Source organism: Schistocerca gregaria, unplaced genomic scaffold, assembly GCF_023897955.1.
Source record: "Schistocerca gregaria isolate iqSchGreg1 unplaced genomic scaffold, iqSchGreg1.2 ptg000378l, whole genome shotgun sequence".
In the NCBI taxonomy this organism is placed as follows: Eukaryota; Metazoa; Arthropoda; class Insecta; order Orthoptera; family Acrididae; genus Schistocerca; species Schistocerca gregaria.
The window spans coordinates 7,573,075-7,600,057 of NW_026061824.1; the positions used below are offsets into that span (position 1 = coordinate 7,573,075).

Consider the following 26,983-nt stretch of genomic DNA (forward strand, 5'->3'; position numbering starts at 1 on the left):
CCACCTTCACGAATGATGATGAAATGATGACACCACAGACACCTACTTCCCGGGCGGAGAAAGCAACCCAGCCGTGAATCGAACCCGGAATCCCATCACCAGCAACGCTAGCTTCTACACGACGAGCTGTCAACTAGTACACTAGACTCGCATTCGGGAGGATGACGTTTAAATCCGCATCCGGCAATCCTGATACGTTTTCCGTAACTTTCCTGAATCGTTCCAAGCAAATGCTGGGATGGTTCCTTTGAAAGGGAACGGCGGACTTCTTTTACCCTTCCCTGACGCAGTGCCAACTCCTGCTCCGTCTCTAATGACCTCGACATCGATAGCACATTAAATGCAATCCTCCTTCCGTCCTTCATTTAAAGGCATAGGTTTACGCAATAAGTCGGGCGTTAAAAGTTAAAAACTGCGTACTCGTCTAAGGCAAGCATAATTTCATGGCGCGCAAATTATCGAGACTATATTCACCGAGCATTGGTGAAAGGCAGCACGTGGCGACTTCCAACAAACTTCACACATAATTTCGAAACTTTTTTTCCCTCTGACATCCCTGACAGAATGATGAAAGGAAAAAGACTTTGATCACTTCTACATTTTCGCTGTTGGTGAAGTAAGGTGTCAGCATCAGGCTTGATGTTTCACTTTATTACTTCTTTACTACTCACTTTATTCGCAACACATTTGTCAGACAGTATCCACATACGTCGCCGAATGTACCTGAAAATTATAGAACTGTACAACACCCAGTTCAGTACATAAATATTGAGACATTTTCGAAAAACTAGCTTCTCTTACAACAGAGCGTCTTCAACTGCAAAGGGTTATGTTTCTTCAGGTCAAGTTTTTAACACATTAACTGATACGGAAAGTGAACGAACTTCTGAAGGTGGTTTACATATGGGACATCCCGTTTTCATACAGCAATTTGAAGGGGAGAAGGGGGCGGTGGTTACGCGGTCTATTTGGAACTTCAGTGTTTCCGCAAATGATGCAGTTGCCTGTAATAAAGTTCTGTTTGAAAGAAGCCACGCCCTCATAAGATTTCTGTGTAGTGCAAAGCATGACAACTTAGTTTAAATGTTCCCGAAATGTAAAATTGTTCGTTTCACAAAACGATATAACCTTATCCTACGAGTATAGTGCAGCGAGTCAAATTCGCAATCGCTCAACCCACATGAATACCTGGGTGTAAAAATTTCTAGAGATTTGAAATGGAACCGTCACATAGTCGCAGTCTTAGGGAAATACGGTGGCTGGCTGCAATTCATTGGTAGAATTCTAGGAAAATACAATCAGTGTACAAAAGAAATTGCTTACAAATCACGCTTGCGACCCATCCCCCAATATTGCTCGAGATTCTTGGATCCTAATCAGATACGACTGCCAGGCGATACTGAATGTATACAGAGAAGGGCGGCACGAATGGTCACAGGTTTTTTGACCCGTTGGAGAATGTCACACAGTTTCTGATCAAATTGAACAGGCAGGCGCTTGGAAACAAACGTAAAATATCTAGAGTAAGTCTACTTGGAATATTTCCGGAGGAATCCTTAACTGTTGAATATAGGCGAATGTTAGTCAATGGAGGGAATGACTGCGAATGCTCGTTCGATTTGCGTTCTCTTCCGTAGGCTGCGACGCAAACTAATCCTGGTAATATTCCCGGTGTGAGATGTAGTTGGCAGCTCTGTAAATGCTGACCGGTGAGTCGCTTAAAGCCCAGGTGAAATTAATCTCGCAGGGACACATCACGCTCTCAACCGATTAAGCATATCCCCTAAGGATCGCCTAGAGCCTGTGACTAGTGCATTGAATGCAAATACGGAAAACAGCAAAAACTCACTTTTTGAACTATTTGTAATTTGATTAACTAGTTTTGTAACCTTTACAGACTCATCTTCAAATGTGGCACACAGAATTTCCGTCTCTCTGACGTGGAGACAGAGCGACAGTTACATGGCGACATGTGTTGGAAAACCAGTTATTCCACTTACTGACTAACGGACAGTTCATGGTAGACACAGACTATCCCGTGGAAGAGTAAAGTATCTCGAGGAGACCTAATTAGAAAGTTTCTAGAACTGACGTTACATGATGAATGTAGGAATGGAATATACTGAAACTGCCTACGTATTGTAACAGTAGGAAGCGTGAAGACCAGAAGAGACTAAGCACAGCACGCACAGAGGCTTTTAAGCAGCCACAGTTCGCACGCTCCATACGTAGTGGAGTGGGAATAAGTCCTAATAACTGGTATACTGGCAAGTTCCATCTGTCACGCAATTCACGGTCGTTTATAGACTACAAATTATAAGCTGCCTATGTTTTGTTTAAATTTGGATTACAAGAAAATGGGCGTTTTGCAAAATTTCCTACATAAGTCTCCTCTTCATCAACACCACCACCATGACTGTTCTGCCCTAGGGCAGGTCTTCACATGTAGCTCTCCATGCAGTCCCATCATTTGTTACCCTCTTGTTTTCTCACAACTATTTTCTGTTCTTACGCTGTCCACCACCTGGTATGTTCTGCGTCTCCTTCTTCTTCTTCTTCTTCTTCTTCTTCTTCTTCTTCTTCTTCTTCTTCTTCTTCTTGCATTCACCATTTCCTCCATACCATCAATAAACAATCTCTTCTCATTCAGTGTCCATGCCAATTGTGTTTGCTCATCCTGCTACCTTTAAAATTTCTCTCTGTTCTCCCACTCAACACCACCTCATTTCTCTCTGTGCCTGCCTATTTTATCCCCTATCAACGGACCCACATAAAAGCCTCCTGTTATGAAACGTCTCGTTGGCAATTGCTATACGTATTTTCACCTCCTTATTACTTCCAATGTCGTCCACAATAGCACGTCGCAGTTATCTAAAAACACTAAATTGTTGTGTATCTTCCTGCCTAACATTATAGTTGTTCTTGCTTTTCTTGCACCTATCACCGGACATTTTGCGTTTTTCTTATTATTTCTCATTCCAATTTAATCACGTCTCTTGTTCAATTCTTTTAACATTTCAGTCATACTTCTTTCGCTCTCTGCCAATAAAACCACATGATCCGCGAGTCTAATACATTCTGCTCTCCTAACAACAACCCGCTCCCGTCTATGTCGTTTCAAACGTTTTTGAATGACATGCTCCAAATATATTTACACACTAAGGAGAATAAACGTATCCCGGAGGACTTACCCCAGCGCGATGGAAATCGATACACGTGATGTTCATTCATGCCCAATACTATCCAAACGACCTGAATTGAATTTCGCCTGATTCACATGCAACCCACATAGCGCAACTGTCTAGCAGGTCTCCTTATCGCTCCTTGGTACAGTCGTTTGACTATTGAAAGTGGTTCCAACAAGTCACCACGAGAAAACACTGTTCTGTATCGCAATAACTCAAGATGTAAAGTAATACCACGATACTACAAATATCACGGAACACCTTATCACAGATAAGACTGCCCTTAAGGCTTGTAGCTCACATTTATTACAATAAATGACATACCTGACATTTTACCACTCTCATTATTACGTCAGATAGGTAATGCACATAGTAAATTCGTCGAATTCATGATTTACTCTTCAAAGTAACAGACCGTACTTATTATTTAACACAAAATAAGATTAAAAATTAAAGATATTCACGAGCAGCTAATTGAGAATATTTATGAACTTCAAATGACACGACGAACCGTCTCGTTTTGCATATGGATGCAAACTCAGGTCATGCAGACGAAGCAATGATTTCGTGCCTGACGGATACTAACTGTCACTCCTGATTAGGCATACAGAGAGTGATATACCTCGATTTTAGACAGAGCCAGTTTGCAAATTCCAACTTTAAATTTCATAGCGCAAGCATTTTTGCCGGACGCGAATTCCTACCCAGCATCTATTGTCCCTGTTAACGAACGACGAGAGATGTTGAATCTTGGTTCTTAACAAGTAACTTACTTGAATTTGCCGTGAGGTAAGGCTTTGTATTGAGCAGGGATTCGAACTCAGAACTTAATCGGATAGATATCGACGCACAATCAACTGTGACATTTCGGATTTTCTCGGCAGTAGCTAGATGTTTTAACTGAAATGACGAGACGAAACATTATTTTTCTTTTCCTTCCCAAGACTCCAACCCGGCATCTATCGCTGTTATATTCTAGAGAAAACGAACGTTAAATGTGGGTTTGTTGCATCAGCAGCGACATGTGAGCGTGTTTGAACTAGAAATAATATGACGAAGAGTTCAGTGCTCACTGGGAATACAGCTCCACATATCATATCGCTTTTGACTACACACAAAGATACGTCAGCTTCCGAATTTTTGTCCAGCTCGGACTAACATCTTGAACTTACAGTGATCTCGCAAATAGTTCTGTGTCTCACTGGGTGTCAAAAACGTCACATATCGTTAGTGTCGACAACGAATGAAAATACATTAAACATTAAAATAATTATCCACCAGCAGATAGGTGTTCTCATGCTAGAGCTTGATAATACATAATGAAATCTATAGTGCCGGGCCAGGATTCGAACCCATTCACGCGCAGTATGTGGAGATGTTGAGGAATCTGCAGTTCTGAACAAACAACAAATTGTAGCCGTGCTGTATTCTCACGAAGTGATCAAATTCAGCGTTAAGTACGGTCTAAGTTGCATTCCCAGTTCAGAACCGATTTTATTGACATACAGAAGCTCAGATAAAATATTGACTAAGTATCCTGTGAGCCTACATAGCGTTTGTTTCGTCACTAGAAATAAATAACAAGTATAAGAAAGGTTTCTACGTGTCGCCGCTCCAGTCTTTATTGTGATTCATCCTAACGTCTACTTTGTAGAAAAGGAATATCATTTTTCATGTTAATTTCAGACCACAATGTCATTATATCTTCTTCACTTGGTGTAGCCAGAAGAGAATGGAATCTGTCTCTCCTTATCTAAAATCATTGACAGAAGTTGGAATCGAACCCAGTCCATAGATATACAAGCATATTATAAGTATGTGGCTCATTTTTCTATCGTAACGCCGTTGCACCCCACTGGATGAGAATTCTGACACACAGGCTTCCTGTAGTAATTTGCAGCAGGTTCAGTAAATTCATGTACTTGGTTGACCGAATGACAATGAACTAGCTGCCTCGACTACCCAGTGCATACATTCGACTTTATTTTGTAATCACCGAAATAAAATCACGTACCTGCCACCTACACAGAACAGCCAACAGTCTAGGATGCGCAAATTTAAATAGGAAGTGTTTCTTTCCACTTGGTCTGCTGTATTGCGCCATCTCTTTGTTGAAAACGTCGTGCAGTGCAAATGTCGCATTTCATAAGTAAAGTTTTGTATTCTACATCTACATCTACATCCGTACTCCGCAAGCCACCTGACGGTGTGTGGCGGAGGGTACCCTGAGTACCTCTATCGGTTCTCCCTTCTATTCCAGTCTCGTATTGTACGTGGAAAGAAGGATTGTCGGTATGCTTCTGTGTGGGCTCTAATCTCTCTGATTTTATCCTCATGGTCTCTTCGCGAGATATACGTAGGAGGGAGCAATATACTGCTTGACTCTTCGGTGAAGGTATGTTCTCGAAACTTCAACAAAAGCCCGTACCGAGCTACTGAGCGTCTCTCCTGCAGAGTCTTCCACTGGAGTTTATCTATCATTTCCGTAACGCTTTCGCAATTACTAAATGATCCTGTAACGAAGCGCGCTGCTCTCCGTTGGATCTTCTCTATCTCTTCTATCAAACCTACCTGGTGCGGATCCCACACTGCTGAGCAGTATTCAAGCATTGGGCGAACAAGCGTACTGTAACCTACTTCCTTTGTTGTCGGATTGCATTTCCTTAGGATTCTTCCAATGAATCTCAGTCTGGCATCTGCTTTACCGACGATCAACTTTATATGATCATTCCATTTTAAATCACTCCTAATGCGTACTCCCAGATAATTTATGGAATTAACTGCTTCCAGTTGCTGACCTGCTATTTTGTAGCTAAATGATAAGGGACCTATCTTTCTATGTATTCGCATCACATTACACTTCTCTACATTGAGATTCAATTGCCATTCCGTGCACCATGCGTCAATTCGCTGCAGATCCTCCTGCATTTCAGTACAATTTTCCATTGTTGCAACCTCTCGATACACCACAGCATCATCTGCAAAAAGCCTCAGTGAACTTCCGATGTCATCCACCAGGTCATTTATGTATATTGTGAATAGCAACGGTCCTATGACACTCCCCTGCGGCACACCTGAAATCACTCTTACTTCGGAAGACTTCTCTCCATTGAGAATGACATGCTGCGTTCTGTTATCTAAGAACTCCTCTATCCAATCACACAATTGATCTGATAGTCCGTATGCTCTTACTTTGTTCATTAAACGACTGTGGGGAACTGTGTCAAACGCCTTGCGGAAGTCAAGAAACACGGCATCTACCTGTGAACCCGTGTCTAAGGCCCTCTGAGTCTCGTGGACGAATAGCGCGAGCTGGGTTTCACACGACCGTCTTTTTCGAAACCCATGCTGATTCCTACAGAGTAGATTTCTAGTCTCCAGAAAAGACATTATACTCGAACATAATACGTGTTCCAAAATTCTACAACTGATCGACGTTAGAGATATAGGTCTATAGTTCTGCACATCTGTTCGACGTCCCTTCTTGAGAACGGGGATGACCTGTGCCCTTTTCCAATCCTTTGGAACGCTTCGCTCTTCTAGAGACCTACGGTACACCGCTGCAAGAAGGGGGGCAAGTTCCTTCGCGTACTCTGTGTAAAATCGAACTGGTATCCCATCAGGACCAGAGGCCTTTCCTCTTTTGAGCGATTTTAATTGTTTCTCTATCCCTCTGTCGTCTATTTCGATATCTACCATTTTGTCAACTATGCGACTTCAAGAGAAGGAAGCACAGTGCAGTCTTCCTCTGTGAAACAGCTTTGGAAGAAGACATTTAGTATTTCGGCCTTTAGTCTGTCATCCTCTGTTTCAGTACCATTTTGGCCACAGAGTGTCTGGACATTTTGTTTTGATCCACCTACCGCTTTGACATAGGACCAAAATTTCTTAGGATTTTCTGCCAATTCAGTACATAGAACTTTACTTTCGAATTCACTGAAAGCCTCTCGCATAGCCCTCCTCACACTACATTTCGCTTCGCGTAATTTTTGTTTGTCTGCAAGGCTTTGGCTATGTTTATGTTTGCTGTGAAGTTCCCTTTGCTTCCGCAGCAGTTTTCTAACTCGGTTGTTGTACCACGGTGGCTCTTTTCCATCTCTTACGATCTTGCTTGGCACATACTCATCTAACGCATATTGTACCATGGTTTTGAACTTTGTCCACTGATCCTCAACACTATCTGCACTTGAGATAAAGCTTTTGTGTTGAGCCGTCAGGTACTCTGTAATCTGCTTTTTGTCACTTTTGCTAAACAGAAACCCAAAATTTTCTTGTCAGCGGCGGGAAGAGGAGTTACCTGTTGTGCAGCATTGTAAGTTTTCACCATTGCACTATGAGCCGAAAGTATTTTTTTGCGATTTCCTTATCGATGTTTTATCTGACTGCTTGTAGCTCTTTCACAGAAGGGATAAAAACGTTACACTCAGTGAGACTGGAAGTGCGAACCATAACAGATGCTTTTTCTGAGGTCAGCGCATTACCATAGAGCTGGCGTAGAAGTACGTGTCTTAGCTTACTCTTACGAGATCGATAATGTCTAGCACTCGTAAACCGCTATTTAAAGGACGGGATTAGTTGCGATTTCCACGTGCAACGACTTTTCTGGGCTGAAAACCGTAAATTTACAATCTTTTGTTACACCTAACGTGATAATAAATCAGATTATTCAATGGAAATGACAGGTAAAATCAAGTGAACTTTGAGGATAAATTCCGTGCACACCAGGAAGCAACTGATCGATCACAGAGTTGCCAAACATACGTTGCCTTGTTGTCAAATCTCAGTTACAGTACCTGCAGAAAGAAGACGAACCGATGTGATCGTACAGCGGGCTGGGAAGTGACCATAGCTGGTGTCTCCAAGTCGCGGCTGTTACGGCCTGGAATACGTAATGCGTCTGATTCGCATTTCTGTAACTAGGTTTAGGGACTGGAGCGTAGTTACTAATAATACTCCGAACTGACTGAAAACTAAGCATCATATATCAGTAACTCTCACAGTTGTTTTTATATTTATTTCGTAAGTGTACTAAAAACTAAGAAGCTCATTGAGAGACGTTTTCATGCCTCGCCGATAGTCGAGCAAAACAAACAAATAAAGAAAAAAAGAGTGTGTGTGTGTGTGTGTGTGTGTGTGTGTGATAGAGAGAGAGAGAGAGAGAGAGATCGAGAGAGAGAGAGAGAGAGAGAGAGAGAGAGAGATCAAAAAGAATGAGAGAGAGTAAGAAATTGTTGTAAAGAAATTGAATCATGGTATGTAAAGAAACCTTTCATTAAAATGACACGTTACACATCATTACGAAATATCGTATTCATGATCTATGAAACAAGAATTGATCTAATGTAATCTAATCATATTGATGGCTATCCATGAAGAGTCATGAATTACCGAAATTTTTGCCAATACCAGTAATGAAATCTAAACTTGAAAATAAAAGACGACAATTTTTGTAATAAACCGGGACTCCTAACAAGACCCTTTCCTCCCTGTTAACTAACCACGAAAGATGTCTGATATACTTCCATGCTCAAGTAACAAAGTGCGCATGCATTTAAAGATTAAGTGCATGATGTGAAGTTATATGACGGAGATACGAACCCAACACGTAATCGTATTGTTAACTAAGTAAAATCAAATGTTACGTAACGGTTTTTCTTACCAGCTGCTAGGTGTTTGAATCTAAACTGAGGATACAAACTTTTGTACCTAAGCGACAATCTAACTGCACGCCTACCGTGCATCCACAAATATATCTTAAATATCAGTTGCTTACTCACCAACGGTAAGGTGTGTGCGTGTTTGACCAGAAATAATGACACCTATTGCGATTGTTGGCAACACGTGAATAGACATTAAAAGCGCACGTTGGTTTTCACTAGCGGGACGGTGTGCACGTTATAGGGCTTGAACTGAAACTATGAATATTTTTGTATTGGATCAGGATTCGGACCCACATACTTACCTTTGGAGGAGACCTAGAGAAGGTTGCAGTCTTGCGAAAAGGAACGAAATGGTTGAACTATAATGTTCCGAGAGATTCAGATCCTCGAAAGAGGAGAAACGAATTCGAATCACAGTCCAGCACCAAATTTTTCAACGTCTCTAGTTCAATCAATTACAAGTAAAATAAGAGCCCCATCCTTTAAATGGCTATCGGTTCATAAAATAAAATAAAATTTTCTAATGTAAGTAAGTTTACTGGCGACTGTATTTCTGTTTACGATGACTTCCGCTATGTCATTTCCCAACGTAACCTGGCTCTGCCCAGTTGGTAATGATGGAACGTGATTTGTATTGCGAATTCTGGATTATAACGTCTTTCTCTTGAGGTTACCAGAGGCAAAGTAAATCTGTTTGTGCTTCTTAAAAGTAAATGTCTTAGCCCACGCATTGCTCCTGTGATAGTTCCACCAGACCATTGTGCCCACATTTCCCAGCCCCAGGAGTGAGTTGCAACGGATAATGTGCTGAGCTTACAAAAGTAGTCACGGTGGAAAAAACGCGAGTCTATTAAATGGTTAAGTAGAAACAAGTTTCTGATGCGGAGATTATGCTATTCGCATGTCAGCAGGATGTAAAGACCCTTGTAGGCACCATAGGCTCGATGTGAAACCATTTTGAAATGTTCACAAATTCAGCAATTTTCTTAGTTCGTGAAGATCCACTGGGAAGTGTGAAGTTACCGGATAATTGGATTATTGCCGTCATTATTACTATCATTTTCTTCATGCCGTTGCTGGAACACTGTACTTGAATATCAGTTCGTGCCTTTTGGTCACTATACAAGTAGTTTCCCAAGAAGAGGTTCTTTCTCTGTCTACAGAATTCTTTTCATGTTAATATCAAACATCAGCAATTACTCATAGATTACATTAAAACTAAAGTAATCGATGAAGACGTTACTTGATAACAAAAACGCGCTGCCTTTCTTCTATTACTTGCGCCTAGAAATGGCTGTCGAGTACTGACAAACCAAAAGCCAAGAGATCTTACTGCCTGCCGATATACGTCGCTGTCAACTTTTCCATATGATTTGGTCGACGTGACCTGTTTCAAGTTGTGTATGACAGAGAATGTTTTAGAAAATCAATTGTTTTCCTTTGCAATAAAGAAAAAGATTTTCATTCTAAGCTATCCAAGTTCAAAATTTTTGGAATATTAGTTCCAGTTTAATATTCGCTTCTATAATGTAGGAAAGTATTTCGCACTTGCAAAACTCGGATCCGTCCCACTGACCTTACACTCAGCTGCCGGCCATAAATTCTGGCTCAGAGTGACACCAGATTAAGTAAACTAATATACCGAAGACTATTTGCCAGTGCTCTCTCTCACCGGAAAATACGCAGTTCACTCATTAATTGGGCTCCATTAGTACACTGTAACAGTAATGTCTGTGTGTCTGCAATGCATTCGGATTGTAGAATTTAGCGGTGCTCTCTCTCCCACTTCTGTATACAATATGACTGACCTAAACGGGCCCCTTATCGTTACAGGCCCTGAGCAGTGCTACATCATACTGACAACAGTAATGTTCTTATACTGACATTCTGACTGGTCGTTTTACCTGATTTTGTAATAATTTAAATAAGACAACATGACCTTCCAGTGGGAGACATTTCGTTCCCCCTTTTGCTTCTGTGAGATTTTTCCGTAAGCTATTTGCCTTCCAATCAGCGAAATGCGGTAGAGTACGGCCGGTAAACGATTTACAAATCACGATTTAGTCCCGTTAAGACGATTTCTTCAAACATTGTCGTTGCTGAAGGAATTTACTTTCGTCTTAAATCGTCTCAAGCAGCAACGTTCACAGACATCCCAAATACGTGAAAGCTCATTATCCTGGTACGAAGTTTGTAAAACAAACTGCCCACAGTTTGTGTCAGGTTGATCTTTTCGTCTGATAGCACTGCCTAAGTATCACAAGTAGTGTCCCTGTAGCTGTGGGAATCATTGGTTAATAACGAGTTTAACACCAATGGGTATAGTATTGCTAAATATTCAAATTAATTATCAACCTAAGTCTGAGTTCATCCGCAGACTGTAGCGATTTTATAATACCGAAGCTAGACTTTGTATCCTTGTCCTCCTTGAGTGGGCATTGGAAGGCGTTTGCACACACGAACACAACACTATGAATACTTCGAACGCCATAGTTAACGTTGCTCTCATAAACTACTTTTGTTTTCTTAATTCTTCTAGGTGTTCAGGATGCAATATGTGTTGTAGATACAGCCTTAGAGCAAAACATTGACCGCCGAGCCGTCCACATAAGGTGGACAACACAGTCGTGCTCCTCTCAGGATCCTGTGTCCGGCAGTGAGCTCGATCAGCAACATTTTAGACTGCGGCACTTCCCAGAGGAAGTCTTGAGTTCAGTCTTAGTACATTATTTTTGACTAAGGCCGTAGTCTTGAGGTAAAACGCGAGACTAGCTAATATGACGTCTGGCGACCGGAAGCAGACAACGACAAAATTTTTATCGCCCCTTTCCTCTCGGTGCTGAAGCTATGCGTGTAATTCAAGAAAATCTACAATATATTTCGCTTTGTGTCACACTGGTAATAATAGTTTGGTTCAACAATGTTTTAGCGAAAGATTTCTTTACCGAGCATCTGCCTCTGAACACCGCATGCGTCTGAGTTCTCTAGGACCCGTTTGCTGCCTACCGGCGGAGGCTGAGGCACTGCGCTGCCTTCTGCCGACAACATCTGCTCCACTCCACACTCTCAACCATGTAAAATGCTTTAATGTTGTTGAGTAGTGACCCATAAAATCTGCCTACGATTTGTGTTTCACTCTTGATAGCAAAGGAGGCACAAAACCGTTTTTATTTGATGATTATTTTATTACATTAGAATTCAGTACATCAATGTGACACAGAATTAATTTCATTGTTTCTGATCCAGTGCGCTATAATTAAAGCGTCACATTCTGTTCTTTTCCTTGCACAGGAGATTCTTCAAATAATTTATTATTGTCATGGATTCATATGTGTCACTCAAGGCACAGGGAGTAAATGCAATGTAATGTGTTTGGTTTCTTTCTTTGATTTTCTATGGTAAATCGATGCAAAAGATTGCGTCAATACCTATCAGAACCTGCTCTATAGCTACTAAGGCAAATTGCTTGTTTTGAGGTCCATAAATTAATTAATGGAGAAGTAAACGCTGTTCACAAATGATATTTAGAATATTCAATTGGATTTAAGGCGACAAAATTGCCCATATTTGAAGCTACCCAGAGAAAAAGTAAGTTGCTAGAGACACTGTCGGCACATGTCTGCAGGGAAGTTTAGCATAGAGTAATCAAGAGGCTCATTTCCTTCATACTTATCACCCTGGAATGTGAGTCTTAAGTGAATAACAATATTGAAATTCGTATCGTTGATGGTCGATTCGAATTTCTTCAGAGACGCTGGTATTGCGAAGCTACCAAGAGGATTTGATGTGTAAAGGTTTTCTTCCGATTTCGATACAGAATTTTTTCTGGAAATTCGCAGCTCCTTAAAAAAAAGCTCGCACGCGATGGTCCCTACCTCAGTTGGAACTGACGACTGATTGAGCCGTTCTGACACGAGACATGGGCGGTACCACCGGGTTACAGACACACTGCTACCTTTACACCACTCTCATCATGTTATCGGTCGCTCAGCCTCATAACGCATCGTGAAAGATAATAAAAGTTGCCACCTATGTGAAGAATAGCATTTCTTTAGCCAAAAAATTTAATTTTCTGCCTCAGTATTTTAGTTTACATAAGGATTATACTGCATGAGTCATTCAAATGGAAAGGTAATATCAAGTGAATGTAATGAGTCAATTCAGTACAATAGGCGGAAGTGATTGCACTTTCACAGTGTTGCCTAATGTTTGTGACGATGTTGCCAAATCTCAGGTGTGCTAGAAACAGCTCTGTAGCGGTATGCGTGGGGAATCCCGTGTTCGTGTCTTAGGGGGATATGGAGAGGAACCGCGGGGTTTGGTTAGGATGCAGCGTTTTTTCCTAGCAGTTGTGTCAAACATTAAGGTGTATAATCTTCCATCACGATTACAGTTTCCTACAAAATATATACGAATAAAACACTTACCTTGTTTCTTTCCGACAAAAGATTATTTCAGTACGATAAAAAGTTTTTCGAAATCACTTATGGCCACCTGTCACCAAAGTAAGATAAACACTTTGCACCTCGAAATCGATTGCATCTATGTGCAGTCTTGTGATGCTTAAATAAGGCTCACAGGACATTTAGTCCATCTTTTATCTGAGCTTCTGAATGTCGATAAAATCGGTTCTGAACTGGGAATGCAACTTAGACCGTACTTAACGCTGAATTTGATCCCTTCTTGACAATACAGCTCGGCTACAATTTGTTGTTTGTTCAAAACTGCAGATTCCTCAACATCTCCACATACTGCGCGTGAATGGGTTCGAATCCTGGCCCGGCACTATAGGTTTCATTATGTATTATCAAGCTATAGCATGAGAACACCTATCTGCTAGTGGATAATAATTTTAATGTTTAATGTATTTTCATTCGGTGTCAACACTAACGATATGTGACGTTTTTGACTCCCAGTGAGACACAGAACTATTTGCGAGATCACTGTAAGTTCAAGATGTTAGTCCGAGCTGGACAAAAATTCGGAAGCTGACGTGTCTTTGGGTGTAGTCAAAAGCGTTATGATGTGTGGAGCTGTATTCCCAGGGAGCACTGAGCTCTACATATTACTTCTAATTCAAACATGCTCACATGTCGCTGCTGGTGCAACAAACCCATATTTATACGACGAATTTACTACGTGTATTACCTATCTGACGTAATAATGAGAGTGGTAAAATGTCAGGTATGTCATTTATTGTAATAAATGTGAGCTACAAGCCTTAAGGGCAGTCTTATCTGTGATAAGGTGTTCTGTGATATTTGTAGTATCGTGGTATTACTTTACATCTTGAGTTATTGCGATACAGAACAGTGTTTTCTCGTGGTGACTTGATGGAACCACTTTCAATAGTCAAACGACTGTACCAAGGAGCGATAAGGGGACCTGCTAGACAGTTGCGTTATGTGGGTTGCATGTGAATCAGGCGAAATTCAATTCGGTCGTTAGGATAGTTTTGAGCATGACTGTACGTGTAGGGGCAAATGAATGATTAGAGTTGAAGAAAAGCTGGATGGTTAATTCAAGACAAAGAGCTTCACAAATTGATAAGTCGATAACGTGTTGGGCCACCTCTGGCCTTTCCGCGGGCAGTTACTAGGCTTGACATTCACTGATAAAGTTAGTGGATACCCTTCTGACGGATATCGTACCAAATTCAGTTAAGTTGGTTCGTTACATCCTCAAAATCGCGGCTTGTTTTAAAGAACCTGCCCATTGTGCTCCAAATGTTCAAAATTGGTGAGAGATTTGGCGATCTTGCTGAGCAATGTATTGCCTTGCGTGTACAAACACGTAGATACGATCTCCGTGTGTGGTGCGTATATTGTCGGTAGGCACCTCACTTAGTGTCCCGAGCAGAGTTCAAGCCGCCTTAAAGACAAAGGGTGGACACACTGCATATTAATGTCCACTAACAGGTGTCTGTACACTCACTGATAGGATAGTGTATTTCGAAATGTTAGCAGAGGCCAGAAGTTGGAGCATTTGGTCTTCCTCTTAAAGCTTACGTGGGGCGAGTCGTAGTATCTCTAAAAAGAGACATCTCTGGCAACACTAGTTGAAAGTGCCCTTCAAACTAGCCGTGCTGCGCTCTCTACCTCCGGCTATGCTCGTGGCCGTCAGAGGTGCCGTAGCCGAGACGCCCCCTGGGTAAACGCTACGGACTTCTGCAGTCGCGCCTCACGATCTGTCACGAATTATGGAATGTATTCGCAGATACCAATTGTAATACGACAACGGCTATACAGTTTGCTGGAAACTTACAGGATGTTCTGAAATTCCCATCACTACCTGCTAGAACTTGTAGAGGGGACTGAGTACATAATGCTCATATTTTAAATTGTAACCCGTCTCCCGAGACGTACCGTATACTAGAACCATTTGAAAACATGTTGGTAACGCTGTCACATTGACAAGTAATTTGTTACACTTTGGAGCCAAAGAAATATCGTTTATGGCCCCCGCGAGCACGCAGAAGTGCCTCAACACGCCGTGGCATGGACTCTACTGATGGCTGAAGTCGCGCAGCAGGGAACTGACACCATGAAACCTGCAGAGCTGCCCATAAATCCGTAACAGTAAGAGGGATCAGAGATCTCCTCTGATCAACACGTTGCAAGGCATTCCGGATATGCTAGATAATGCTATAAAATTTACTGGAAACGTACAGTATGTTTGGGGAGTTTGGTGGCCAGCGAAAGTGTTTAATCTCGGAAGAGTGTTCCTGCAGCCACTCTGTAGCAACTGTGGTTGTGTGGGCCGCTCCATTGTCCTGCTGGAATTAACCACTTCCGTCGGAATCCACAATGGATACGAATGAATGCAGGTGATCAGACAGGATGTATCTAGACGTATCAGGGATCCCACATCACTCCGAATGCGCACGCTCTACAACGTCACAGAGCCTCCACCAGCTTCAACAGTCCCCAGTTGACATGCGGGGTCCATACTGTATATACATTTTGAAATGAGACACGTCCAACCAGGGATTATGTTTCGAGTCATCAACAGTCCAATGTTCGTACCGATGGGCCCAAATGAGGCGTAAAGCTTTGTGCTGTGCAGTCAGCAAGGGTACACGAGTGGGCCTTCGGCTCTGAAAGCCCATGTAGATGATGTTTCCATGAATGGTTCGCATGCTGATACTTGTTGATGGTCAAGCATTGAAATTTTCAGTTATTTTCGGAAGGGTTGCACTTTCGCCACTCTGAACGATTCTCTTCAGATTCCATTCTTGCAGGATTTTTTGTTCTGACGCAGAGATGTGGGAGATTTGTTGTTTTACTGGATTGCTGATATTCAGGGTGCCCTCGTGAAATGGTCGTACAGGAAAATCCCCACTTCATCGCTACCTCGTAGATGCTGTGTCCCATCGGTCTTGCGCCAAGTATAAAATCACGTTCAAAGTCACTTAAATCTTGATAACCTGCCATTGTAGCAGCAGTAACCGATCTAACAACTACGGTAGACACATGTCTTACATAGGCGTTGCCGGCGGCAGCACCATATTAAGCCTGTTTACATATCTCTGTATTTGAATACGCATTATTATAATAGTTTCTTTGGCATTTCAGTGTAGATGTGGCCGAGTACATCTATTGTTCTACAGTTTCACTCTTTAATAACCAAAGAATCAAAAAAATCGGTCTTCAGAGACACTGGTTTTACAGGAGGGCGTTTTCCAATTTGAAATTAGAATGATATTATTTCCTTCAGCTGCTGATGGGCGTTGATAGATATCAACGAAGACAGGTGAAAATGTGTGCCCCGACCGGAACTTGAACCAGGGATCTCCTGCTTACATGGCAGTCGATCTATCCATCTGAGCCACCGACGGCACAGAGGATAGTGAGACTACAGGAATTATCTCGCGCACGCCTCCCGCGAGACCCACTTTCTCACCTATGTATGACCACACACTACATTCGTAGCGTCCTTTCGGACATGTCCGAAAGAACAGACACCATATCCATATAAACATATTTTCCAATTCGCGTGTGCTGCGTCTCCACGGGGCACCACAGACGCACCTGCTGACGGTGAAGGCACCCTTACTCGAAGACGTTGTGCAATGGTAACGAAAAGCGTGTGGGGAGGAGTTGTGGACAACTATCTTGATAAAGGCGACCAGCAGCTCTTCCAGTACTGTGCGCTTTGGCCACACAGAATACTCGTGTCGGTGTATTCGGCAAAAGTGTGCTCAGTAATGTTGCTCTAACACTCACAGACACATGAACGAGACTCGATCCAGGTCAGAGAGGAGACAGCCGTCAAATGACATCATAGGATCCGACGTAAGTAACCCCCCCCCCCTCCAGTGATTATAACCCTGTTGCATACCACATTAGCGAAGGTGTATTTATACGGCTGTAGCACGGATATACCTTTCCATACATGGGCTCCTCTTCAAAATATCGTCACTCAGTTCCCTAGAATTTTTTAACGGTAATTTTGCCACATCCTCTATCTCTCCACTAACTATACAGTTCTTTCCAGAATTAGTTCCCTCTGCAGTGGAGTGTGCGCCGATATGAAACTTCCTGGCAGATTAAAACTGTGTGCGGGACCGAGACTCGAACTCGGGACCTTTGCCTTTCGAGGGCGAGTGCTCTACCATCTGAGCTACCCACACACGACTAACGCCCCGTCTAAACAGCTTTACTTCTGCAGTACCCCGTCTCCTACCTACAGCTGTTGTACGACATTCGAAATATACGGATGTATTTCAGGATTTCGGCGTAATGCAACTTCGCAGAAACATTGCTGAATTTTCCTGTATATTGTTATTATTAAAACCAAGCACCGTCTCAGTACCTAATACCTTTTGATATGGAGACAATTTTCATCATTTCAAGCACTATTAAAGTTGGTACGTGTAGGAAAAAAAAATACCAGTACCATACTGAAAATATCGGTGAGAAGCGATAGAATTCCTATAAACATCTTGAAGAAAATCATTTTGGGTTCTAGGCCATGTCATTATAAAACAGTGAAACCACTAAAATAACTACATTTCGACCATCGTTTGAACGATCCTCTTCAGAGCGAATAAATGCCACGAAATTTCAAATCAGCAGCAGCGAAATGAAAGGTCGATTTGGAAACAGTTTCTATTTCTTCTTTCTTATCTTCGATTAATTTTCCAAATATCTCGTTCGTTTCGTATGTTGCTTTCTTTATACAAGGTGTTTCACATTTCTAGAGCTTGCAATTTTACCTAGTAACTCATGCATGCAAACGTCATCTAACGAGGCTACAGAGCATCAAAATACAGGCGCCAGCTCCGGCAAATATATGTAAGTAGAGTGTGATGCCGTGATCATGTATCAATTTGATCATGTATCATGATCTGGAAACGAATGAGTCGAAAGTTACATACCTCTGACGGCGGAATACAAGTACTGGTACTGTTGTTGCTAACTTTCAAAGGTGGTAGTATGGATCAAAGTAAGAAAAAATGTCCGGTAAATATGGGCTACAAAATGCATACCTGAGGAGCTATGAGCACTTGTTCAGCAGTGGAGATATGTTCTATGCTAGCGAAGATGAACAAGTCCTCACAGCTCTTAAGGTATGCATTTTACAGCCCATGTGTACTGGACATTCGGTCCATACTACCACCTCTGAAAGTTTCCTGCCCTACATCTTAGCTACAACACTACCGGTAGATACTGTCACACGTAACAGGAATGTCTTCTCTTCCAATTTTCCGTTATAGGGACATAACCTCAAATTTATACATTTATCCATCTCCATCATCATAGAAAATTGGTAACATCTTCATTGAATTTTTCTGTGTACACATATTTTACAGACTCCAGCGCCTGTAACTTTGATCCTGTAGCGTCGCTAGATGACGTTTCGAGACATCGATTCCTATGTAAAACTTCATCTGGTAGGTCCTCTCTACAGACGCGATAAGTGTGTAGCACGACGTGTGAAACATTCTGTATGCAAAGTGAATAACATGGGAGAATGGGCTAGAAACGAAGCCCCCCCCCCCCCCCCCTCCCATTCCCTCTCTCTCTCTCCCTCCCTCTCTCTCTCTCACTCACTCATTCTCTCACTCTCTCTTCTCAACTATCATCTGCCAGCTTTCCTTTATGTCTTTTAAGTCTTAAAACTGCTGTCTGATTTCTGGCAGAGCTCTAGATAACATGCCGCTCACTGTATTTTATCGCTGGTTGCATCGTAAATTCCAACTGTATATTTTGCTCAAAAGTGTCAGAAGTTATTTTGTAACATCTATAGATGTTATAAATATGGGTTGAATTTCTTCAACCGATCTCTAGCGGCTAGTGTGTTCTCTCAAAATCGATTTTCCTCTAGCACGTCTCCTCTAATTCCTGTGTAAATATTTTGGATCAGTATTTTCAGCCAGGACGTATGAAAGTGATGGTTCGATAGTATCCGAACTTATCACTATTTGCCTTATTTGGTGTTGGTGTTATTTTTTTTCGTTTAGTCTGAAAATTTAGCAGTCACGTCAGTTAGCATAGATGTTGAGGAGTGAAGCAGCAAACGTCGACAGAGTGAGTCCTCGCCGGTGCTGATAGAGCCTTCTGGTGGCGAAGCCCTGCACAACTGAGTGTGTGAGGAACTAGTAGCGACATCTAGCAGCGAAGTGATGAACAGCAAAATGGCCGCGAAAATCGAGTGACTTAAATGTCTAGTTGCTGTTTATTTCTTCCTTTACACTATTATTACAAAACAGATTACGGCATCACTGCTCGGTTTGTCTGTTACCGTATTTTTGTGTATTTCACACATTACAAAATAATTCTGTTCTGGTAACATATAATGCAAACTACATCTTGAGCGACATTAATGTACGCAGCATGTTACATTCATCATTCCCTCTTCGTAATTTAGTATTACTAATAGTTTTGTCCACACTTTTAAGCATTAAAAATGGATATGTGGCTCGGAACAGGACTACTGTTACATTAAATGTTAACAACATAATCGCACGGTATAGTGAGTTAAAGAATATTGAACAGCAACGAGAACTGTAAGTAAGTTTATGCAATGCAACGTTAGTGATATAATAGTACAACAGTAATAGGCGTTTGTCAGCCCTTTTTTCTATTTTACAGTTTCACTCATTACTGATGGCAAATGCCTTGCAGACAACGTAATATTCTGCATCTTCGGTACGGCCTTTACAATCTCTTTCATTGAACTGCACTTAACCTGGGGGTAGTAATACAATTTTTTCTCTGATCTACAAGATACTTTTACAAAAAGTAGAGGCAGAGAGGTAGTCATGTAACTATTAATCGAAATATTATATGAACTATATGAGCGTGTTAGTAAAATACCAAGAAATTCCTCTTATTAATTTTAAGTGTTATCTGTTTGATTCAGCATTCAGCTCACATAAAACCACGAGAAATATCGTTTTTATAAAAAAAACAGTTTATGTCATTAGTGACCTGTGTAATATCAAACATCTCATTTTGACACTAGAATAATTTGAGAAAAAAGACCTGTTTTAGTTTTTGAAAATGCAATAAGTGAAAACAATGTATTTTTAAAAGGTATTGTCAATTGTTACGAAACGATTTATTATACAGAATTTATTAATCGCATAGTAAATCATGATACTAAAAAGAACACCTTGTTGGCTTGTGATACAATATTTTGCATTTTCTTATGACTTTGAAATAATTACTGCTTTTTCAGCACTGAGAATGAGTAAAATACATTATGTAATATATGAATCAGTATGATAAACTTTTTTCGAATATTCATTGTTAACTACAAGAAAATGGCAGATGTTTGGGTATTTACCTCAGAAGTATTCAGCACACGAAGGATAACAAAAATCATTTTTTGGTAAGGTTTTTGTTTCATAGTTTCCTACAAATATTACTGATACCATAGTGAGATATATTAAGTACCTTAAAATATATGTAGATGTGGTCTGGTGAAGAAAGTGTGTGAATTAAAATTTAAAATGCTTGCACCAGCATAATCAGGTTTAGTTTGTAGTGTGGGAGTGAGCTCCACGTGGGACCCGAAGCACGGACCCCACGGGGGTACCCGGCATGCGCCACATGCCAAGGCAGAGGTGGAGGCAGGTGTTCGGAAGTCTGAAAATTCCAGCGCCGGCCGGGGATTGAACCCCGGCCCGGCTGGGGCGAATAGCCCCAGCCGAGGCGCTGGAACGTTCCAGACCCCCTTACCACTTTTTTTTTTTAAATTTCTAATAAGACGCTACCTTTTTTTTTTATCTGGACAGGAAAGGAAAAACTACAAAAAAATGTCTATTTGCCACCGCCACTTGTATTCTAACAAAAAAATAAAATTAAATGCACCTCTTCAGGCGTTGGCACCTATCTACACCTATTCCGAAACAACCAACCTATTACTGCAAAGGTGTAGGAAAGGAAGAAAGTAGGGGGGAAGAAACATAGAGAGTAAAAAAATGAAATTTGTTGTGAACAGGAACTTTTTTTTAGTTTATTGTATTGCATTTTTGTTTTCTTTATTTTTCTTTGTTTTTTTTCTTTTTTTGTATGTATGTTTTTATTTATTCATTTTTTTGTATGATGGCAGTCGTTGCACCAGAATTCTAGGAGTCGCTTGCGCCGTCTGATTGGCGGAACATCCAAACGTGTCTTCTCGAAATTTTAGTGGGGATTCCGTGTGTAGTACGTTCAGAACATCATATCGGCAAAAAACCACTAGACCACCGGGGACCCCGGCTGTTTCTTGCTCCATAGTCCAGCTAGTGGTCGTAGAGCACTTCCTGTTGTCCTCCGTGTTTACACCGAGGCAGCAGTGGCGTGGTGTAACAGGAAGTGTTTACTTGCGTCCGCTGGATGTCCACTTAGTGTACGACTTATTTACCTGGCTGACCTTCGTGTCGCTATAATCTCCTTAGTTGCGTTACAATTATATGCAGGGACTGAAAATCTGCCTATGCAGTTGCACGCAGTCGCATCTCACTATTTGAACCTCTGTAATTCGATCGTGTTGTCAAGACCCATGTCAGAACTGTTTATCGAAGAAAGCTCATAAACGGAAGCGACTGGGATAACAGACAGCCCGTAAACATTTTGTAATGAAGTGTCAGCCGGTACGTAATACTCGATATCTGGAGTTGTTTTATCGGTTATTAAGATAATCGTTTCACCCCTATACACTTAAAAAAATTCCCGTGTTTTCTCAATAAAGCATAAACACAGTACATAAATCCCTCGTGAAAATGACATCGGAGAAGTACAAGTGTTCGAGTGCCACAGAAAACAAGTGGGTCCTTGAAGGTGTGGAACGGAGAGCAGAACTAAAATAAGATGTAACGTTTCGGGATTCCCTCATAGTCGCGTAGACACTCCAGAAGCAGGAAGATCCGTTTGATGACGTCTCTTGAGGAGCGAGGAAAAAATTCACTCTCAAATAACTACTGTACAAGATGCCTCGCCGCCTCTTGAAGGGTGTCATGGGATTCTGCAGCCGTGGACTGGGCGACCCGTGAGCCAACGCGGTGTTTCTGACCACATACATTTTAGCTGCGGGTTCTCCGACGTGCAAAGGAAGCCGCGACAATGGGGAGGCTCTGCGTGCCGTTTTGTAATAAGAACGCCTCTCCACATTTTATCGTAGGAATGATATAAATTTTAAACTTCTTAGATCCACCGAGTCATTATGTATTCTTAAAATATCTTTTAACTCTTTTTCAACACATATGTATTTTTACTTCTTTCACTGAAGAAGCTGACCAACAGATTTTTTTTCAATTTCAGGTATTGGTTTTATTGCATTCTCCTTTAGCGTATTGATCAGAAATTGTAGGTTAAGATACCTTTGCCTTATTGAGTATCGTTTGCTATGCCAAACTTCGACAGCATTCATGGTCCTGTGCATCGAATTGATGACGGTAGATAGCTGACCGAAATCACTTTGAAATAAATTCTCTGAACGCAGATAACTTTGATACAGTAGTGTTAGGTATCGAGGTATTATCTAACGCAACTGAAGCCAACCTAAGAGTGAATTTATTTCGAAATAATTTCGGTCGACTGTCTGTCTTCACCAATTCCACATTTCAGGTTGTGTACTAGCATTTTCCATCTATTGACTGATTAAATAGTCTACGCCACTGGGCACTTGCTACGCTGTTACTCTCCATGCTTCATCAAGGCAGTCCGGTGGAAGATGGACTCTACAGCACACGTGCGGCAAGACAAACGAAATACTTCTTCATCCCTGTATTGCTCCACTAATCGCAGTTCTTGTATGTCTTCCACAGGCATTGCTTGAAATGAAAATTACAACTGGAAAATAAATGTCTCGGATAACACTGTTTTCATAGCTTAATTTGCAGCCATTTCGAAGTAAAGCAATGCAGTTTTAAATGACAACCAAGTTATGACATTTCTCGGTTGAGAAAAAATATTTCACAATTATTTTGACTTTCCTCTGGTAAAAAAGCTAGTCTTCCGTGCTTCAGGTATCAACAAGTTGTTTCGAACACCTCTGAAATGTCCGTCCATAAGAAGAGCTTCTCCCCTTCTTCGTAACTGATCACCAGGATTCATTTGTCAGGAACAGGGTTATTATGTCTCCTTAAAAACTTCAGTCACTTTCAAAATATCTTCGTGCTGCCCAATCCCTGAACTACTGCCGTCTTTCTCATAATTCGTTATACTTGCGACGTAATCTAAACCTTTATCTCGCAAATCTTGAAATTGCTCTTTAAACCCTCCGAAAAAAGGCACTGTCTACTCACCGCAGACTGTTTCCCAGCAGTTATGCATTCTTTTCTCAATCTCCACATCTGTTTCGTCAGGTTGGGCGAGAAACTTACTGTTGAGCCGTGATTCTACCATTTACAATTTTTAAACTGCCGCTGCTCCTATTCCGTTCGGAGTTCCTGTACAGGCAGTTCGTATAATTACATTTCCGGTGCTCCTGGCACCGCTTACCATCCTTTCCCCTTTCTGTTTCCTTTTCCTTTCCTTTTTCTAACCACACGCTCCAGACACATTAACGTGATCACCGCCTGTGTCCGACGCTAATGTGTAGGGTATGCGTAACGCGGAAACTCAGCCACTTATGTGACATCCAAAAGGACGTGATCATTGCCTTTCGGGCCACAGGTGGATGCATTTTCGAAACGGCAGAGTTCGTAAAATGTTGGCGTGTTGCCATATTTAAAGCACTCCGCGCATGGCGCTGTCGAGAGCCGACGCTGAGGCCGTTGTAGTGCCCCACGGTCCACAGAGGACAGGAGTTAAAGGAGACCGCAGGTGAATAACGTGCAACTGCTGAGCAACTGACCATGCACGTGAACCGAAGAGCCTACCGACAGTGTCTCCTCTAAGACCACTCAGCGAAAAATGCTATGTGTGGGTCTCCACAGCAGACTCCTGGTCCACACACCTATGCTGACTGCTGTTCGTCCGCGACGAAGGCTGGAATTTTCACGCCAGTTCTGCGACTGGGCGTCCACTGAACGGTGACCTGCGGGCTTTCCAAGTGACAGACAGACGTTGGCGTGTAGGGCGCGATTCACCTGAAAGTGAACACCCTGCAACAGTCGGCGGCAGGGTTAGGACAGGAGGATGGATCGTTACGATCTCACAAACGTTATCGTGACACTCCTGTCGTTCTGGAAGGCACAGTGGATGAGCAGAAATATCGGTCGGAACCGTTGCCACACCTACATCGAGTCTTTTTTCCCTCGGAATCTACCAGCAGAACAACTAAATCTGTGACACAGCTTGCAGTGTGAAAAGCACCAGGATGAGTTTGCTGTACTCCGCCGACCACCAGGCTTCCCGGGCTTAACGGAATCGAGAATATGTGGGACCACCTCGATGAAGCTCTTCGTATCCTGGGTCCTCAACCGAAAAACGTAGCGCAGCTAACTAAGGCACCGGCGTCGGCATGGCTCAGTACCTCACTGACTCCTACGCGTTTCTCAGTTGTCCGCGCTTCCCGTTAATCTTATCCCCCTACAGTGACTCAATAACGACACTCTCCCGTACACGACAGCATCATCAACAGCCGCAGACTGCTGTTCACTCTGCCTGTCACCTCATTTATGTCTATACAGTATAACAGCTGTCTGTTACACTTCCTGGGACACTCCTGACGATGCCCTTGTGTCTGATCAACGCTCGCTGTCGAGAACGTACTGGTATCTGTTGTAGACTTTAAGCCGCTCTCATATCTGGGAACCGACTCCGTATGCTCATACGAGGCCCTTGGTTAACAGTGTGCAGTGGAGCACCGTGCCAAAGGCTTTTCTCAAATATAGGAGAGTGCAATGTGCTTGGGACCCTTCATCCGTGGTTCGCAGTATATAATGTGCGAAAAGGGCAAGCTGCGTTTCACACGAGCTTTCTAAAACCGTGCTGATTTCTGGACGTAAGCTTTTCGGTGTCTAGGAAATTTATTATAATCATATTCAGAATACGTTCTAGGATTCTGCAGAAAATCGATGTCTGTAATTTTGCACATCCTTTCTTTTACTCTTCTTGTACACGAGTGTCACCTGCGATTTTTTAAACTGCCTTAGGTTGGACCCATTACAGGTGTAATATTCAGAAGGCAAATGTATACTGATCTCGTTATATACGGCTGCAACTTGCGCTTTTGCCAGTCCTTTGCGAAATACTGCTGGGCAAGAGAAAGGCGATAAATGCGAATGAAGTAAGTAAAACTGAAATTGTTTCAACTTCTTCGCTGTCGCCGAATCCTTTCCAAGCGATGCGTCCTTGAGCGGGTCAAACAGGTAGCAATAAATGCTCTACAAGTGAGGTTGACTTTTGAAGTTTTTCTTACCAGTCAAGTACAATGCAGACAGCTTCCATTCTCCATAATATCAGCAATATGAAAATGAAAATTCACGAAAGTCAAATCTGGACTGTAGCGATAATGACGCAGAGTCTCCCAACCCATTACTGTTTCTTTTCCCTTCCAGTGGTTTCTTGGATCAGCTGCGCTATGTTTGGGCGAGCGTTGTTGTGTAATAGTATCACGTCTTTTCTTTGACATTGGCGACCCTTTCCTCTCGTTTTCGGCTTTACTTTGCTCATCACTATGTGTGAGTGGTCAGCGCTGCATCCTGTACGCTGATTTTCCAAATAATCACCAAAATACAACTACTTTGGCATCCAAATGATGGCCAGCATCACTTTCCTCGCTGATGCTCGAGTCTGAATTCCTTTCGGACAGGTGAACTAGTGTGCTTCCATTTCACTCCTTGTCTTTTCGAGTCGGGTTCCCCATTTTGAACGAAAGTTTAATCACACGTTAAAATCTCGTTCGAAAAAGGTTCACCTTCACGTTCATAGCACTCTTTGTTTCCTTGTGTTGTGTGAATTCTCTCGGGACCCACGTTGGACTTGTTTCGCTGTACTTGAGCATGTCAATGACGACGTTATGGACTGTGCCACTACCTGTTGCAGCTATTTTGCTATTCAGTTCTACTGCAACACGTCGGCCATCAGGAGTAATGTCTTCAGAGCCGGCTTTAAGCGAAGGAGGAGACAGTTCAATTGGCCGGCCACGGTGTTTTTTATTAGTCACTGAAGTTAGATTGTTTTTGAACTGTCCTACGTATTTATCAAAAATTTCCGTCGTTCGCACAGCTTCGACCATACTGAAAAAACGTTAGAGAAAATATTTCGGCCGTTTTCCGTCTTCTGAAAGGGAAAACGCATCGTTGAACGTTGCTCAGTTAATGTGGAAACTTCAACCGGACACGCCATTCTCAATTGCAACATTATGGTTATAAATAAAACAATTATTTTTTGTCAGCCGCTCTTAGCTCATCACAGTCATGCCATCCTAAAGTCATGAAACTACAAAAATTCTTCCTACGGACTATTCGACTTCATTAATTTGCTTTGCAGGGGAAACTCACGAAGGAGTATGCGCTTAGTATTTAGTCGGTCATTTCTGGTTGATGAGAAAGTTAAAACAAACAAGTAGCAAACCATTGCTCATTTATTTAGGAACAACATTTATCAGATACAGCTGAGTAACGTTTAACCCAAACCTTAAATGTCATATATATGACACTGCTCGTAGCTGCATCATCTGGCAAGAGTACGCACTAACACCAATAACAAGAAAATGCACCATGACCTTCGTAAACTGTGCATTCTTCATGCCACTGTT

The 26,983-nt window shown here is 42.0% G+C and overlaps 1 non-coding gene across 1 annotated transcript; it reads right to left on the minus strand.

The window, feature by feature from the left end:
* Positions 1 to 17,402: 17,402 nt before the first annotated feature.
* On the minus strand, positions 17,403 to 17,477 carry Trnas-cga (transfer RNA serine (anticodon CGA)). The gene has a single exon. It is a non-coding gene; the product is annotated as a tRNA-Ser (tRNA).
* Positions 17,478 to 26,983: the final 9,506 nt, after the last annotated feature.